The sequence below is a fragment of the Myotis davidii genome, unplaced genomic scaffold, assembly GCF_000327345.1.
Source record: "Myotis davidii unplaced genomic scaffold, ASM32734v1 scaffold73, whole genome shotgun sequence".
NCBI classification, from domain to species: Eukaryota; Metazoa; Chordata; class Mammalia; order Chiroptera; family Vespertilionidae; genus Myotis; species Myotis davidii.
The window spans coordinates 4,728,814-4,749,159 of record NW_006286675.1 but is presented as its reverse complement, the minus strand read 5'-3'; positions in this window follow the sequence as shown (position 1 = coordinate 4,749,159).

Sequence of the window (20,346 nt, the reverse complement as noted above, 5' to 3'; positions counted from 1 at the left end):
TCCAAACCCCCCTCCCGATTGAAAACAACAGCCTCACCCTCGGCCGCCAGCCCACTCCGCACGCACTCCGCACCTGAGTATTTCACTTCGGCACTGTGCCTCCTCTGAGTCTGGGTATGATATTCTCTTTACTCCTAGTTGTAGAATTTCCACTCAGCCAGCCCTCCTGTGGTTCTGGATGATGTCTGTTCCGTCTTTTAGGTGTAATTTGAATTGGTTGTTCGAGGCAGCAATCTCCGGCATTAACCTATGCCGCCATCTTGGTTCTCCAGCGGGATTATGTATTTTTTTCACTAGTCAAATTTTAAAAGGAAAACATGATCATCTCAAAAATGCAAAATAACCCTTGAATTCAACATCCATTCTTGATAACATTTCTTTAAAAAATCTAAGAAACTTTAATAACAAGAATATTTGTTTCAAACTTAATTGTGAAATACTATAGCAGCATTTCCCCAAATGTGTTCTTAAGATTTTTCCAACAAAAAAGCTTCCACCATAAAATATATTTGCATATGTTATTCATCTTTGGAGATTAATAAAGTACATTAATATTGTATATAGTCTGTAGGCCCTAAATTAAAAACAAACACAGTATCAACAATAACAATCTGCTTAACTGTTTAACTCACTTCTTCTCAAACTTACTTGAACATTTGTTTCTTCACTTTCCATTATTTCATTCCTCAACCCACTTTACTATGATTTGTCACCTATCTTTTTACTGAAAGTCAAGCAAAAGTAACATGTTAGCTCCTTCTGGCTAAAGCCATTTAACTTTTCTGATTTTCATTCTATTTATCCAGTGGTGCACTGGTAAAGGTTCAACAATGGCTCTCCTTGTAGGGCAGTGGTTCTCAACCTTGGCTGCACATTAGAATCACCTGGGAATCCTTTTAAAATCCTGATTTCTGGGCCTCATCCTCTGGAAATTCTGTTTCTTTGTTATGGGGTGGGGCCACAACATTAGTAACAAAGAAACAGAATATCTGGAGGATGAGGTCCAGAAATCGGGATTTTAAAAAGATTCCCAGGTGCTTCTAAGGTGCAGCCAAGGTTGAGAACCACCGTTCTAGGGAAAAACACTGACTTATAGTGTTTGCCAATATCTGTGGTGTAAACGCTCCCACCAGGATTGATTTCAGGTTACCAATGTAGTGTCACTGAAAACAGAATGAGGAAGAGCTGTAGTAGCACACAACAGTATACAGTATCTACACAATACAGACACAATCAACATGAACACCTCAAAAGTGTAAAATAATTAGGAAGTGACGCAATTGGTGTGTTCATTACTTCTGTTTTTAAGACCACTTGTTAAATTGCAAGTATATACCATTTAATTTTTAATAATGGCTGTGGATAACAATCAGCTCACAAAAATCCTGAAAATTTCACAATTGACTTCTACAAGCCAGTCTGAGCTGGCTCCTGCCTCTGCAGCATTTGACATTTCGACCATCCTCTACTATTAAAACTATCTTCTCCCTTTGCTTCCCAGAGACCAGTTTCTCTGAATTCTTACCCTACCACAGAACTGCTATTTTTGTCTGTTCTCTTGGTACCACTTCTTTCTGAGACCTTCTATTTTATGTGTTCTGCAAGTTCCTTCTCGGTCTCACTGTCACCCATAAACACTTGATAGTAGCTCCCTAATTTTCTTCTCTAATCACAACTCTTCTCTCAAGAGTTCTAAATCTGTTTTTCCATGTTTCTTTTGAACACCCCTGTCTGAGATTCTTCAGGAATCTCAAATTCAACATCACCCAAACTGACATCTCCCTCTGAAGAAGTAAAGAAACACAATTCAACACATAATTGGAGCACTTCTTGTTCCCTGCAAGATTAAAAGAAATTCCGTTCTCTACTTGTCTTTTAAAGTACAATAAAGGAGATTCAATTTATATCCACAACCAACCCTTCCTTCATCTCCTTTCTCCAAATATTTTCCCCCTTCCCTTCGATTTTTTTTCTATACACCATTCTCTCCAAAGTATCTCCTTCATTAAAGCCTTCCCAACTAAACACTTTCCCCTTCTCAGCCCAGTAATTTCATAATCTCTCCTTCCTCTCCTTCCTCCCCAGCACTTTATTATATATATCAACTTAAATCTCTTCCAGCTTTTCATGTCCAGTCCCTTTCCACTCATTCACCAATACTTTGTCACAAAAATCTAGGAGCTGACCTGGTAACTTTCTAAAGGGAAGGGAGGGAAAGGGAAGAGGGTGTTATATTGTCAAATGAAAAGTCTCTTTGGTAAACTGGGGAAATTGTAAGAATATGAATACTCCCAAACGACTAATTTTTATCCCATCAAACGAAATACATGGATCTACTACTTCCCTTCCCTCCTCAAAATTACTGATTGATTCCATTAGAGGGCAGACTCAATTACAGCCTTCCCTAGATTTTTTATGATGGCCATACAAAATTTGCTATTAAATGACCTCTATATCCTGGGATGACAAAATAAAATTACTTCATTTTAGCTTAAGAGTAATTTAAGAAAGAAAGAAAAATAGAAATAAAGAATCTCCTAACAGTGGTTGATTTTAAGTGGTAGTGAAGTTATTCAATATAAATTGAACATTTGGTGATCTAATATTATCAAGTTGCTCATCACTTATAAGACACATAAACAGATTTTCAGTGAACCAGAACAACTAAAAGTTTAGATATAACTCATGGTTACACCTGAATATGGTAATTCTCATGTAGATCTAATTGTTAAGTGTGCAATGGTGGTGGTGAGGTGTAGACATCTCATTCTCTGTCAAGTTAAATACTGGACAATTAGGTTCTTGCTAAAGAGTGCAAGATAGGGTGCTTGGCAACTTGTTTTTTTTTTCTGTGCTTGTTTCTTCATCTGCAAAACAGAGATAACAGTGTATACCTTACATGATTGTTGGAAGAATAAAATGAGATAATGTATGTAATGTGCTTAAAATAGATCTTAATACAGGATAATTGCTCAATAAATATTAACTATTACTATTAATATCTAGATTACTTTTTAGATGCTTGAGATAATTAAAATGAGTCCTTTAGAAGGATAGTAAAATGATGTTTTGGCTAAGACTAAAGGGTAGACTGAATTAAATGAAAACATTCTCTAAATATGAAATTGTATGGTTACATTTATAAATCGATCATAAACTAAGTTATCCTAATGATTAATGTTACTCTAAAAGTCATGATAGCTATTTTGGATTAGCAAGTAGAATGGGCTTGCAGATTTGAAATAAAAAGCAACAACTATTTGCTGAGCATCTGATATTTGTTAGCAGTGTTCTAGGCACTGGGGATAAAGAATTAATGTAATGGACAAATATTCCAGCTCTTGTGTAACTGCATATATAAAGATGCAATTAGATGCTAAAGGATCATGTAATATATTTTCTGTTTAGAAAAAAAAATAGGAATTAAGGTTGCTAAAGAGAATTAGGAGTTAATTCAATAAGGCATTATGCTTTACCAGGATTCATTAATTAAGGTCTATTGATCCCCTTCTTCTAACTTGAAGATTAGGGATTCAATAATTTGTAAAAAAAAAAAATCAATCAACATCATTTATAAGTTAAAACTAATTTTATTTAGTCTCAGAAAGAGCGGCATAAACTTTTTTTCACATTAAATTTAGAATAAAAACCTCCCTAATGTAGTGTGTGTGTATATGTGTGTGTGTGTGTGTGTGTGTATTTGTGTGTGTGTGTATCTAATATGCAAATTGTCCCCTGGGGAGTTCGACCGGAGACCGGGAGTTTGATCGATCACTGTGATGTGCACTGACCAGCAGGGGGTGGCAGGGAATGAAGGAAGGCCCCAGCCGGCCCTGATCACCGGCCATGCCTAGAGACCCTACCTGTGCACGAATTTTGTGTGCACCGGGTTTCTAGTGGTGATTATAATTGATAACACTGTACTGTATAACTTAATTTTGCTAAGAGAGTTGAACTTAAATGTTCTCTCACACACACAAAAAATACGTGAGGTGATTGGATGTGTTAATTAACTAGATGGAGGGAATCTTATATTATATATATATATATAAATAATCATCATGATATATGTTAAATATCTTACAATTTTATATGTCAATTATATCTCAACAAAGAAAAATAACCTTACTTCATCATTTGATTAGCATACAGAAATATATTTCACCTCCATATTATAGTTAGAGACCTAACTGAAGAAAGAGATGCTGGGAACTGGGAAACAAAAACGAAGGGAGTCATTGCAGGGAGAGAAACAGAAACAAAAAAAGTAAACAAAGAAAAGAGACTTGAATATGGGAAACATCAGGAATGAAGAAAAAGGTGAGAAAGGGAGAGAATAAGAGCCAAAGCTAGAGCAAAATACAGGGGTACGGGGGGAAGGAGGGGAGAAGAAGGAAGAAGGTAGAAAGGAGAGGAGAGGCTCAGAAATTCAGATTAGTCAGAGTTAATAACTTTTGGTATTTAAGCTTACCTATTCACTTTGGATATAAGCATCAGAAAGGGTCATTAGTATTTTAAATATTGTGCAGAAATTAATAAGCCACCAAAATTATTTAGCCAATAAATTATGTGTAATTGGTAATTACACATACATGTTACTTTCAGGAAGCCATCTTTGTTTTTCTCTAAACTCACATTTTCCCTACTTTTGTGCCTCTGCTCATACTATTTGTCCATTTGAAAGGCTTTGTCCACCATCACTCCACATTTAATGAACAAGAATCAATAAGTATTTATTGAGTACCTATTATATACCAAATACTGTTCTGGGCACAATTCAAAATTTTACATATATTCTAATAAAAAGTATAAGCTGTTTTAACAACACATAATGAAAATGAACTATTTTAACAAAATATTCTACTAGACTTAAAATGAAATTGTTTATTCTTTAGCTAACCTTTTTCTTCACCTGATACCACAAGCACTTAAATAATCCTTATGAAAATAATGTACCTTATTTAAGAATTCCCCAAAATACAGCAAGGATATTCCTATGAGTCTAAGTCCTCCAGATCCTCCAAAGTGCAATTAATCTGTCATAATTCTATCTGCTAAATGTTGACAATAATAGTTTAAGCCTGTAATAACTAAGTGAAATAAGTTGGATAATAAAAGTTATTTGAACTTTCATTGACATAAAAATGGAATCACAAAGACATTCCCAAAATGGGTAGTCATGCCTAGTCTTGGTCAACCATGACATTACATCACAGGAGCAAGAACAAATGACTTCAGGATCAGCAGCGTGACTGTGATTTACGTAACTCACTGCTGCAGAAATTTGCATTACTGGTGAAAAATATCACATGGAAGAGGAACTACAAATATTAAAATTGGAAATAAATGATGGCTGAGAAGGCATTAAAGAATAGTACTTTCTCGTAAAAAAAACTGTGAAACTAACTGTACAGATATGTTTAAAATAGAATTTGCATCACATTTAGGGAAATGTAACTTGTAGTTCAGAGAGGAAGAGAGAGGGAGAGAGAGATAGAAACATCAATGATGAGAGCTAATCATTGATCGACTGCCTCCTGCACGCCCCCAACTGGGGATTGAGCCCGGAACCCAGGCATACGCCCTTGACTGGAATCAAATCTGGGACCCTTCAGTCCACCGGCTGATGCTCTATCCACTGAGCCAAACTGGCCAGGGTTAGCCAGTTTGGTAAAAGGTTTTTAAACGCTTATCCTCAAATCTATAATTGCCTTGTATCAAGTCAGCAACTACGGGTTTATGAGCAACATCAGTCCATAGACCATAGTTGGAGTATCACTCACTGCTTTTTTCATGTCTCACATTTTCCTCCTTCTTCATTCCTAGGCCCTCCTCATATTTATGTCCAGATTTTGTGATAGCCTCCTAACTGCTTTCTCTGCACACTACTGCCAGATTAATCTTCTGACAAAATAATCTCACTCCTCTTCTCAAGACCTGGAATCTTATCACTCCTTTTAAGATAATATCCACACTGCTTTGCCTGCATTCCAGATCCTTTGTCATGTTAACAAAAAAATCTATATCTCCAAATATATTTCTCACTAACTCACATACATGTATTCGCCACGTCAAATGGGTTGATCTCTGCAGAATTCCTCCTCCAAATCCATGCTTATTCTAAGGCTTTGTTTTCTTACACTGGATATTCTTTTCCCCTCTTCAGCTATCTCAAGCTCTGAATTTTATTTTTTGAGGTAAAATTCACAGAACATAAAATTCACTGTTTAAAAACATACGAGTGGGTGGCATTTAGTATATTCTTAGAGCTGTGCAACCAACACCTCTATCTATTTCCAAAACATTTTAATCGCCTCAAAAGGAAATCCTGTACCCATTAAGCAGTCATTCCGCCTCCCTTTTCCCTAGGCCCTGGCAACTACTAATCTGCTTTCTATCTCTTTAGATTTATCTATTCTGGATATTTCATATGAATGGAATTGTACTTTGATTCCCTTCTTTGTTTATTTTTCTGTATATTTTTTAGCTGTTTGTTGTTTTGTTTTGTTTTTCCTCATAAGGTTACTCTGTCAATCCCTGAACTTTTGAAGTCAAATTCAACTCTTCCCTTTCTACAAGGTTTTTCCCGTGTATATTCTATTCTCCATGCCACACTGATCTTATCATTCTCTGAATTTTTTTAGCATTTGTTTTCTGCCTTACTAATTTTAGTCTTTAATCGTATACTGCTTTGAATTATTGGTTACAACAATTAAATTTACCTCTCTTTTATTCGTGTAGGTTATAAAATTCTAGTTCTAGGAGCTTTGGTATCTCCCTTTGTGCCTAGAACCTACTTGAACATGTGTGCAATTCATGGTCATATATAAATGAACAATAAGTTAAGGGAATTAAAGTCTGTATCATCAATGAGAGCTTCAAAGTTGTTTCAGTTTTTTATACTTCCTTCTATCATGTTCTATCCTCCCTACCACTTTGCTTCTTTCTCTTGGTATTGTGTCTACCAGGGCAATTTTCAACCTTTTTCATCTCATGGCACACATAACTATGAAAATTCTGTGGTACACCAAAGAATACATTATATTTTTTTGCAGACCCAAGAAAAGTAGGTATAATTTTGATCGATTTAAAAGTAATAATAATAATAGTAATTACCTACCCTATTTGCTCCAAAGTGACTTTTAAAAAAATCAGGTACCTATACTTATATATAAAGATTTCTGGTACCAAGAATTAACTAGTCAGATGCAACCTTATTCTGCAATGTGACCAGTAAGATGCAACTCTATTATATGACTTATATATTTATGGTTCAAGACAGGGCATTCAGACCAGACAGCTATTGCTGTGTTCACTGTTGTCATTTTCTGTTTGATAATCTGGAAAAAGAGGTCAGTGCCCCTAACTAAAAAATCAGGCATTGCACGTTTTAAAAATTCTTGCTTCATACCAGTGTGCCACTTGCAGCACACCAACACACCAGCTGAAAATCACTGTCCTAGCAGGATATAAACAGGTGTGGCTGCAGGGGAATAATGGCAGGTGCCCAAGGGTGGAGAAGGTACAAATTCCCTGCATCGATCTTTTGTTAACAGACTCCTACCTTGGTCCTACATCCACAGACGAAGGCCTACTAAATGTGAGTGTTTGGAGATGTCACAAGGTCACATTAAAAAAAAGGTTTGTTTATTTGCTTCGCTTTTATATGTAAATCAATGTCTTGGTATTTTGACTTGAAGGTGCTCATAAACCCATCTCTACCTTGTAAAAGGAGATTAACTGTTAAATAATTATGATGATCATACTTGTGATTCATGTATGAAATAGCTGATCAATTACATTTTTTATATATCATGGCAAACTAATAGGCCAAAACTTGATAGTGTTTTACCTAACACTTAACAAAAAGTTTGAAAGGGAACTAGTTTTATTTGATGCATGAGTACTAAGTGTAAATAACATTTCATATTGTACATGACTGTGAACTTTTCTCCAGCAGTAACATTAAATAGAATTTGTTACAGTTCCCATTGGAAGCCTCCAAATAAGAATGTAAAACAGTGCTCTGGCCCTTAGGCCATTTAAAACCTGTTCTTCTGACCTAAACGTTTAGGTCAGAACACCTAAACGTTTTAACATAGAATGCTGAAGTCTATAATTAACATTTTTTCCCTTTCATATGCCATTTTGCCTCTTTAGAATAGCAAAATGTAAACGTATTTTGGCATTAATTTCATATCATTATGTATCATAAAAATGCTACACAAAATAGAAATTAACATTTTAAAGAGTAATTTAGGAAATTCCCTAAAAATGTGGAGAATAGTAGCACTGAGTATCTCTTACAAGTGATACTGAAAAAAGCAAAAGTCCTCAAAATTGTAACTCAAGTTAAAAATATTTACAAAGTATTTATAATGCACCCATCCCCTGTGTTATAGACTGTGAATTCGAGAAGGTATGTAGTACATATACAACATTCATTCCTATCTGTTAAGAATAAACAACTTTGATTGGTATACAGAACTTGTACATAAACATTGTAAGATATGACAGCAAAGGAAATGTGTAATATCCACATTAGGTTACATTTCAGAGTTGATCTGTCTTCTGTTTTACTTCAGTTAAGATTAAAATTAGTTTGTATTTTCTGAGTTTAAAAGCTGGTGGCCAGGGTAAATATTTCACACACACGTTGTGTAACAAAGGAAATCAACCTGACATTTAAAAACTAAATGTGCAATAGTAAAAACATAATAATTTTGTGTACATTTTGTGCTTTGTTAGGATCAAAGAGTATTCCAGCAGGCATAGTGGGATACACAGCATGAATCCTGTGAATGGCCTAAAGACACAGCCATGCCAACATGCAGAGCTCACTCACTTACTTATCTGGTCACCTTTTACAGAGCCGTGGTTATTTGCCTGCCTGCTGCCAGGTGCTGGTTCACTTACCCCGCGTTGTGTAATCTCAGTTCTGAAAAGCACCTGTCTCACTACCTGTAAGGCCATGTTTCCAGGTGGGCAGATATTGTTTCTCATATGAAGATATTTGGTGCTGAGAAGTGAGTGGTCATTCAATAAATGTATATGGAGTTTGTGGTATTGCACACACTGTGATGAAATTTACAAAATTTGAAAGTTTTGGTTATACCTGCACTGAGCTGCATTCTAATATTCCATGTCACTCTATGTATGAAAATCAATTCCATTTTACTTCATATAAGTTCCTTCAAAATTTACTTTACTTATCTTTCCCCCCAAAAGTTTCATGTTCAGAGTTTATTCTAAGAGGTCAATAAGATATCTTCTGTAAATTTAAAATCAGAATGGAAATGTAATTAGATAATTTGATTGTAAATATAGAAGTTGGAAATTGCTATAAAATTAATTTGACCAAAGGAGGGTCATTTGAAATAGGATTTTGGTCTCCTTTTATTCAAATATTATATTCTAAACATGGATAAGTTCTTAACAGGCCAACCTCCCCTCCCCTCTGCCAGCCCAGCCTGATTGGCCCCCATTGCGGCAGGCTGGCCAGACCCCACCCATGCACAAATTCATGTACAGGGCCTCTAGTTATATATAATACTAGAGGCCCGGTGCACAAAAATTGGTGCACTTGGAGGGGGAGGGGGGTGCCTCAGCCCGGCCTGTGCCCTCTCGCAGTCTGGGACCCCTTGGGAGATAATGACCTGCTGGCTTAGGCCTGCTCCTGGGTGGCAGAGGGCAGGCCCAAACCCTAGGTGCAGCCCCTGGTCGGGTTCAGAGCAGGGCCAATTGGGGAGTTGGGGCGCCGCCCCGTCATGCATAGAGCAGGGAGATTGGGAGGCTGCAATGCCACCCTCAGTCACGCTCAGGGTAGGGCCGATTGGGAGGTTGGGGTACTGTCCCCTGTCACACTCAAGGCAGGGTTGATGGGGAGGTTGCGGTGCCACCCCCTGTCATGCACAGAGCAAGGCCAATCAGGGGGTTGGGGCGCTACCCCCATCACCCACAGAGCAGGGCCGATTAGGGGATTGGGGCGCCGCCCCTCTCACATTCAGGGCAGGGCCGATGGGGAGGTTATGGCTCTACCCTGTCACACACAGAGCAGGGCAATCAGGGGGTTTGGGCGCTGCCCTCTGTCATGCTGATCCCGGTGCTGGGAGGCATATTACCCTTTTACGATATAGGGTAGAGGCCTGGTGCATGAGTGGGGCTGGCTGGTTTGCCCTGAAGGGTGTCCTGGATCAGGGTGGGGATCCCCACTGGGGTGCCTGGCCAGTCTGGGTGAGAGGCTGAGGGCTGTTTTCAGGCTGGGGGTGACTGAAGCTCCCAACTGCTCCTTTTTTTCTTTTCTTTTTTTTTTTATTCTGGGCCAGCTTTAGCTTTGAGGCTTGGCTCCAGCTCTTAGGCCTCCGGGGCTGAAAGAAGGTTTCTGGCCTTTGCTTACAATGTTGCGAATCTGCTGGTATTTGTTAAAATGTTTCAAACTGCAGGCTCAGAGGCCTGCAGCGGCAGGCGGGGAATATTGGAGTCCTCCTCCGTCACTGAGGCAAGCAAGCCTCATGTTAGTTTCAAGCTGCCTGGCTGCCGGCTGCCATCTTGGCTGACAGTTAATTTGCATATCTCGCTGATTAGCCAATGAAAAGGGTAGCGGTCGTACGCCAATTACCATGTTTCTCTTATATTAGTGTAGATACCATTTATAACACATACATATAACCTAAAACAATAAGAAGAGATTGATGTAGCTGGATTGGTTCAGTGGATAGAGTGTCAGACTGCAGACTGAAGGGTCCCGGGTTCAATTCTAGTCAAGGGCATATGTCCCAGTTGAGGGCTCAATTCCCAGTGAGGGGCAAGCATGAGGCAGCCAATCAATGATTCTCTGTCATCATTGATGCTTCTATTCCTTTCTCTCCCTCTCCCTTTCTCTCTGAAATCAATACAAATATATTTAAATAATAATAATGAGATCTAGAAAAAATAAGGACACAGGTTTTCCCCTATGGCAGACATAATTCAAAGTTAGTCACTTAACTCCATGTTAGCCTAGCAATGCTGCCTAGACACAAGGCCTGGGCCAGACTGTGGCCTCCTTTCAGTTATCATCTTTCCCACTAATGTTGTTGTTAAATCTAGATAATAATAATAATAATAAACTCCTGGAGAGATGTAATTTGTCTGTCTTCTTCATTGCTTTATCCTCCTCTAAAATAACTTTTGGCACAAAATAGAAGCTCAATAAATATTTCGTGAATAAATAAATCTTCATTAAAAAGGATCTTCTTAGACTTGCTCATATCAAGTTTGTGTTACCCACAAACAAATTCTAAGAGCTATAAACTGAATTTGTTAATTTGGGTTTGCCTTGAGCTGTATTAAGGATTAAATCATCAGAAATGGGGGAGGCATCCTGGGTGGTGTGGCTCAGTGTTTGAGCCGCAACCTATGAACCAGGAAGTCAGGGATCCCAGTCAGGGCACATGCCTAGGTTGTGGGCTCAATCCGCAGAGGGGGGCATGCAGGAGGCAGCCAATCAATGATTCTATCTCATCATTGATGTTTCTATCTCTCTCTCCCTCTTCCTTCTTTTTAGAAATCAATAAAAATAGATTTTTTTTAAAAAAGAAGAAATGTGGGAGGCAGAAAAAAGAGAGAATTAGTATCCCTAATATAAAATTTCCAGAAAGCTTTAGAACTTTGTTTTCATTTAGATAGTTTAAAGTCATCAGGCTGATACAAGTTGTTTTTTTTTTAAAAAAAAAAAAATCCCAAATAAAGTGACAAGAAAAATGTAACCTGGGTCAAAGGCAAACCACTTTATTTTTCCTTTGGGATTTCTAAAACAATGCAACAGGGGAAAAAAGGAAAAATTAATTAATTCAAAGGCTATTTCTGCATCTGTTATACACATGTGTGCATTTGTGTAGATATTATATAAGTGTGTATATATGTATATATATATACATATACACACATATATGTAGATATATAGAACATTTCAAATCCCTAACAGCTAATAAAGCAACTCTTTTCTTAAAATAATAATTTTGGAAAAAGTATAGTATATATACATACTTTTCTTAAAAAATTTAAATGAGGGTGACTTTAAAAAATAATTGGAAACTGTTTTTTAAAAAGGTGTTTGTCACTAATTATATGAAAGAGAACACGACCCAAAGAAATCAATGAACTCAAACCCTACGGATGGCTGAACTAAACTAAGAGACTGTAACAGAGATGGGATATTTTTCTCTCCCAGATAGAGGCTGGTATAGCAAAGAGTAAATATGTGACATAAATTATGAAATAAAATTGGGTAGAACAGAACAGAATCATGCAGTGCCTTACATTATCTTCAATGGCTTTAAAGGAAGAAAATATCTAGAGGATTTTTAATGTTTAAGTTATTCTTTGCCTAGATTATTACTGATCAGGGTCACACACACACACAAAAAGCTATAAGTGTATGTTTTTAATTATAGAATTTTACATTATTGGCTAAACTTTGGAAAAGAGAAATATATAGAAACAACAAAAAAAGACTTCCATAACCTCACTCTTTTAACACATTAAGCGCCCAGTCAGTTACCGGTGACTGACACTGTACTTTCCGTCCAGAAAACAAAGCAGGCTGGGCACTTAACGTGTTAATATAACAGTCATAATATTTGTATATTCCCTTCCAGATGTTTTCATATACATATGTTTATTAAGGTTGCAATCAATAGAGCACATACATTTTAACTGAGTATTTTTCAGATTTGCTAGTTTTCTAAATTGCCATTGATAGTTGTATAACATTTCACCTAGTAATTACACCATAATTTACCTAACCATTTCCCTGCTGTTGAATATTTAAGTTATTTCCAAATATTGGTTCCTATAACTATGCTTTTATGAATGTTTTTGTGTGTGGATTTTCCTATATCCTCCATTCTTTTGAAGAAGTCCCAGAAGTGGGGGTGAAGCATCAGAGTATGTGATATATTGCCCAAGTGCTTTCTAAACAGCCTGGACTAAATCACAGTGAATTCAGAAACATAGGAGACTACAAGTTTCTTCATTCTAGAATAACAGAAATTTAGAATAAAAAAACAACAACCCACAACTATCGATAATCACTAGGAAGGCCATGTTTTCTATTACTAATCAGGAATTAAGGTTTACAAATCCATTATCTTTTAAGTCTTTTTAAAGTGAATCCTCTAGGGGCGGAGCATCCTTGGTGATCTTATAAGATCCAATCTTGGAAGTTGTACTCTTTGAACTTGGAGACTCAGGATCCTAGCAACCATTCCAAGGTGAGAAGAACCATTCTAAGATGAGTGACACTTGGACTAAGAAGTGAGTCACCTAGCTTTTCTTGACACAAGCATATCGACAATAACAATGAGCGTATTTAAGTAATAAAATGTCACACTAATAAAGGTAATTTTACAGGATGATCCCAAGAGATTCTACCACTCTGCAGAATATGGCAAAGAACTTAACTATAGGCAAGGGTAAGGCCTACTAAAAATAATTCAAACTAAGTGCACTAACCAACGGACTCTGGGCTATCAGATTAGAGGCAGAAATCATCTTGAGTGAGGGGTTCCAAAACAGTATACATCATAATTCCCTGGAGAGCTTGTTAAAACACATCCCCATAGTTTCTGATTCAGTTGGTATGGGGTGGGGCCTGAGAATTTGCATTTCTACCAAGTTTTCAGATGCTGCTGCTCCAAGGACCACACCTTGAGAAACACTGCCTTAGATTATTTCTGTATTGTTATTAAAATATTTATTGAGTGCCTATATGTGCTATAGGCTGGAGATAGAAAGAAGAATAAAATCCAGTCAGAACCTGTTTCAAGAAACTGATAATCTATATTTTTTGTAGACATTGTACTACTTTAGTCCTAAAAATCAACAATTTGGACCTTGCTGAAAACAAAGTTTAAAAATATATTATATTGCCTTAAATAAAGTCAGGATGTTTCTAATGAGTTCCAAATGCTTTAGGGAAATATGTAGTAATCCTACATTGGCAAATGCCTGGGTATTTTCTTCACTCTTCTGGATTTTATTGACATATGCAAATAATTTGTTAAGTTATCTTATTTATTTATATACACACCATTCATATGTTTTCTCTTTCATAAACTCTATCCACTGTATAAAACAAGAGAGAGAACTTATATACGTACTTTTCTACATGCAAAAGTTATTTATATAGGTGATTACCAAATGACAGAAAAGAACAACATTTAGTAAGGTAAGACTTTGAGATTTTGTGCTTTAGATTCAGACTTCAACAATACTGTGGAAAAGTGAGTGACAAATAAGCAACATGCTTAGTCATAGACATGCGGTGTCCAATACCTAACGGTTAAACACTACCTATCAGCTGATTCACAGAATTAATTAATTTGCTTTTGAGGTTGCTACTAAGCCTCTACTATTTCTAATTGATGTGTTGGCTTGCCATAACTATTTTTGGCAAAAAAATAAAAATAAATAAAGCATATATGACATTTTATGATCTGTAGATTTTCCAAAGCATTAAATATTATTTATACTTCTTCAGTGTACTTTTTCTGATGAGATTGAAAGAGTCCCCCCGTTCCAATTTATCAGAAAGCTACTTTAAAAGTCTGGAAGAATTAGGGTTCCGGGTTCAATTTTGGTCCAGGGCATGTATCTAAGTTGCAGGCTCCTCCCGGGTCCAGGCCCTGGTCTGGATTCACGCAGGAGGCAACCAATTGATGTACTAGTATTTCTCTCACATCGATATTGCTCTCTCTTTCCCCTCTCTTCCATTCTCTCTAAAAAATCAATGGAAAAATATCCTCGGGTGAGGATTAAAAAAATAAAAAATAAAAAAATAAAAGTCTGGAAGAATTAATTCATGTAAAGACTAGATAATTTGTCTGACATCACAGAGAAAGTAGAAGGCACAGTGAGAAATAATATTCAGATAATTGATTACATTAACCAACATTAACCTTAATTATGATAAAATTTCATAGGTAAATTGATGTTTGGGAAAAACAACTTGATTTCTTTGAAGGAAAAAAATGATTCAAGAATGAATTACAACTTGTGGGGTTTTTTGTGTTTTTTAAAATGATTTTAGAGAGGAAGGGAGAGGGAGAGAGAGAATCACTGATTGGCTGCTACCTACATGATCCCCAGTTGAGCCTGCAACTCCGACCCAGAATTGAACTGTGACCTCCTGGTTCACAGGTCAATGCTCAACCACTGAGCGACACCGGCCGAGCTCAACTTGTGTTGATTTTAAAGAGAAAAATAAAGACAATTTGGGGGGAGAATATATCTTTTCCTGTCACTATTTCAAATAGCTGTTTTCATATTTTGTCTCATGAAGGCTGATTTATGGAGAGACTGGGACATGAATTGCTTTCATTTTATTTTTCCTTCTCTTTTAAACAGGAGTGTTTTCTATCCTTTAAAGGCCTCGTTTTCAACAGCAAGGAAACGAGGAACTAATTTCTCAAATTTCTGCTGATGGTGATTTAAAGAATTAACCTTGCTAGAAATACTAGCATTTTGAAAGTGGACTCCAAACTTTCAAATGACAAAGACAGTTTTAGAGGAGGAATGACAGCCAGTGAGGTGGGGTCAAGGTTAAGGGGTTCTTTGCAGTGTTTCATCATGGCATTCTGGCAGTCTGACAGATATGCTTCCCCACTGCCTTCACTATAAAGGAAAATTTATTCCTTAGACATACAGGATAAGAATATCCTCTTTCTATTCACTTTCCCAGAGGCAACTTATAGAGCCAGGGAGAATAACAGTGATAAATGGCGACTTTAGAACTTAAAGCTATTCTAAAATTCTATGATGTCATCGAGGAGCAGGGTAAATTCTTAGAAACCAACCTTATATTTTAGTTCTATGCTCAGTAACTACGCAACCTGCTGACTGTGGGAGTTGAGCATACAGAAATCTCTTACACTCCTACTCAGGGTATTTCCCTATTTTTCTACCTCCCTCATATCTACTGTCTACTTATCTATGGTAAACTGTGAAAGACTTCTTACCCCAGGTTTATACTAATCTGAACTCTTCTCAAAAGGTCAGGAAATATGTCTTAATTAGTCTTAACCACATACTATAGTTCTCTTAGAGGAGTTCACAAATTAAACTTTTTAAAAATCAGTTAAAACTTGCAATGAATTTATTTTCTAAAATCAATGGAGGAGGGGGGGGGGGATGTTCCCTAAACAGATACTGAACCTAACTGAACGAAACCATTATGTGATCTAGTTTAAATCCTGACGGCAAGGTTTGAAATCTCTATTTTAACTGATTATATTACATAAATTGATGGCTTCATTTCTTTCCTTTATATCTGAGAAATCGCAGTAGGGAAAAGAAACTCATTGTCCCCAAAAAAGGTTTTCAAATTGAAAGTGACCTAGTCACAGGAATAGAAGGTAAAGCAATGACTTTGAGAAAGCCCAAGCCATACTATTAATAGAGAAGAAGTTAATGCCACTCCCCATTTTGCACCCCCAAAGGGAAAGCCCAGAAATATGGAACACTCACCTACAGGCACTGGCTCTAAGCCTTTCTGTGCCCTTTGCTTCCCCTTCCTTTTAGCTATGTCCATACTTGAGCTTCATAGCTCTATATTCTAGGAACACAGTGGGGTGCAGGCCTGAAACCACGTCTCTTACTTTCTTGCATAGGGGACATTTCACAATAAAATGTATTAATTAACAATTCATAAGGAGAATTTATCACTGTTTAAGCTACTAAAAGCCTAATTTTTTGGTTACAGCTTGTTGAAAGAAGACCCAGTTTTCACGATAAGCACACCACTTCGTTTTTTAAGCAGCGACACTATTGTCTTTTGATCCAAAGGATCATGGCCCTCATTATACAAAAAACTTGCTCCTGGGTAACATACAATAACTTCTCACAGAGTGCACCATAAATATATACAAGGAATAGAACTTCATTTTTTTTTTAAAGCACAAAAGGTGCCTTCTAGATGCATTAGACATACACTATTGACACAAGAAGATTCATACTGCATCCACTGTGAGACTCATGCAGATAATATCAACAAAACAAAAATAATTATTAGGCTGATTTTTATCCAAATTAATCAGGGAATGATGACAATTTAAAATTGAATAATGACAAAATATTTCCACAAACATTTTGTAAATGGATCACCTCACGGCAAGCATTATCTTCAGTTCACTCTTAACAATAATCTCAAAATTAGTACCGGTGAACTATTAACATTTGTAAAAGAGTTATTTAGCTATAACACAGATAATCATAAAAGTTCTCTTTAAAATATCAGCTCAATTATATTCAGGGCCAAGGTCACATTACAAAGGCTTGCTTACGAAGTCTTAAAATCATACAAAAACCCACGGTAAAATAACTGCAATGCTTTTCCCATTTCACAGATAAGAAAATGGAGAGTTAGAAAGGATAGTGACTTGCCCCGCTATAATAATTGAAACAGTCAAAAATATAAACATTCATATTCTGAACTAAATGTCCACTATTAAAATATTGGTTTGCATTGATTGTTGAAGAAAAATATTAAGATTACATAAACCCATTTTTAAAATAAAAAATAATTTAAGCATATACTATTATTGGTGATTCTTTTTCTTTTTTCTTCAGCAAATATTATTGGTGATAGCTTTTGTCTTAATATCTGCAAAAGTTTTCCCCAAAATACGGCCTATTGTAGTGGTGCCGTTTTCCTTTCAAGAACCTACTTAAGTATTTTAGGTAAATAAAAACTAAAACCTGACATTTTTATAAAATAATATGTTTTATAAAACATTCCTATAACTCCTCCAAATCTACGTCTGTATTGTGATAAAATACAAATAGTTAATAAGAAAACCCATGAAGAATACGAATACTCTTCAACTTAATATTTTGTATCTAAAATGCCATGAAACTAACTGAAATGTAATATTCTGGGTCTATCTATACTTTCAACATGGTTATTAACAGATCTTATTTTATTTTTTAGAGTCAAATTAGATCAGTTTTGAAGGAATTTTGTAAGCATTTTAAATCGCTGCCCTTTTTGTTTCTTTTCGGCTTTAAAAGGGAGGAAAGGGACAGCTCAAGAGGTCAACTACCCTAATGTGGAGCTCTCCTAGGAAAAAACTAAGAAAAGCAAGTTAGAAATTCAGATTAACATTTAAAGCAGGGGGCATATTTTTACACTTAAAAGACTGGCAACTTAATCAAGTTTTCTGGACTTGTGATTCAAAAAAATCCTCTATGACGAAATTTATTTAGTGGAATCTTCTGAGACCAAAAACTTGTTCCAGTACATTTGCCACACCTTATGACATATATTTCCAAATTCAAATGACAATAAATTCAGCAGAACAACACCCACAAATTAGAATTACTAACATTTTCTGTCCCATCCATTGGGCATATGTAGATCTTATAAAAGAAGTATAAGTATGGGCCAGGATATATAAAACATTTGTAAAGTATTATTTTAACGTATTTTCCCTACTTCACGATGGTCTCCCGTTATTAACAACCATTTCACAATTTGAAAACGAAGTGAAATGTATTAATACTTGTATATGTTTTCACAGCATGCCTTTCACACTGCTTTCACACACATAATTATTTTGATGATTAAAGTTAGTCGCAAATATCCCCATTTTCAGAGAATTAACAGAATATACATATTTGTTTATAGTCCTATTACTAATTAAAAGCAATTAGCCGTGATCAATAAAGCATTTCTAATGCATATTCCTAAAGTCACACTTTTTCTCCTGTATAAATTTTAATACACAGGGATAATATAATTTAAATGTCACAGTGATTTTGAAATTATATTGTGATTTTTAAAAATTATCATTATTTTTAAATGTAATTCTGAAATATACAAAGAAATGAACATTAAGAAAACTAGTCTCTTCAAAGAAAATAGTGTATTTAATTATTAAAAATACCAGTCACAGTAATTTTAAAAAGAAATTATAGCCCTGGCTGGAGAGTTCTGCTGGTTACAGCATCGCCCTGATATAGCAAGGTTGTAGGTTTGATCCCCGGTCAGGGCACATAGAAGAAGCAACCAATGGATGCATAAATAAGAGGAACAACAAATTGGTGTTTCTCTCAAATCAATTTTTTAAAAGATTTTTAAAAAGAAATTATATTCCTTTAAATTTAAAAGAATGAAAAATACAGTGCCCCAAAAAACTTAGCTCTGGAGTTCTGCAAACCTTTATAATTCACGATGCCATGCTTTTTTTATAGCAGTTCTTGTAAAAGCTAAAAACAAATATGAAAAAGTTTTGATTTAAAAAATTATATCACGAGTTTTTTTCCCCCCAGTGAATTGCAAAAGACTGCGTAGTCACTAGTTGATGCTAAGATCTTTTAACTTAAGATATAATTATTAGCAAGTGAAATATCAAATATCACCTCATTTAAATAAAGGAGAAAATTATGAGAAGTACACAGCATGACAAGCATGGGTGGTTTTGTAATAACTTCACTCTTGGGCGAACAGAACGTCAGTTTAAAATTTGTGTGTATGAAGGAACACTACGAAATGTATTAACTTTAGAGTGAATCTGATTTAAAACAGACAACACAGAAATTGTTTTAAAACCTGAGCAGGCTCTTTGGACATATCACTCCAAATGCAACCTGGGAGCACCTCGGCGTGTTTTCTGTAAAAGTTTAGTACGAGTGGAAGGTATTCCCAGTGACCGTCTAGGTCAGCCTCTGCCCAGGAGGGTTTCCTACGCCTCTGGCACCTCCAGGCTGGTTCTGCTCTCGGGGAGCGACGGACCCCTCAGCCGCAGCGGGCAGGTACCACCAGCACCTGGGAGCTGCGGCGCCCTGCTGCCCGGGCCCTGCCATTGTGAGGGTACGGCACCCCTGTCCTCGCAGTGACTCCAGGTACGACTTGTTCCGTGAGTGACAGCAGCACTTGCCATGACATAACGCGCCGCAAAGTCAGGTGCTTCATTTATGGAACCCCCCGTCCAGCAAGGGGTTCCACCAGCTCAGCTCAGCATCTTGCCTGGTTTTGTTTTCAGATGATAACTCACGCGAATTGGTTTTACATTTTGTCCCCAAGAAAAGACGAAAACCTTTAGCTTCTTCACGACAGGCAGGTGTGTATATGTATGTGTATGTATGTTGTGTGTACACACACACACATATATGTATATATGTATATATATGTGTGTGTATGTATACACACACACACACACATATACATGTATATACTTTACTCTCCTGAAGTAATGACACTGGTTCCCCAACCATCATCCCCAGCCCCGAGCGCCCGGGATGTCACGGCCGCAGTGAGCGCACAGCCCGTGACGGGATCCCCGTCAGGACGACCACCCGCGAAGGGCG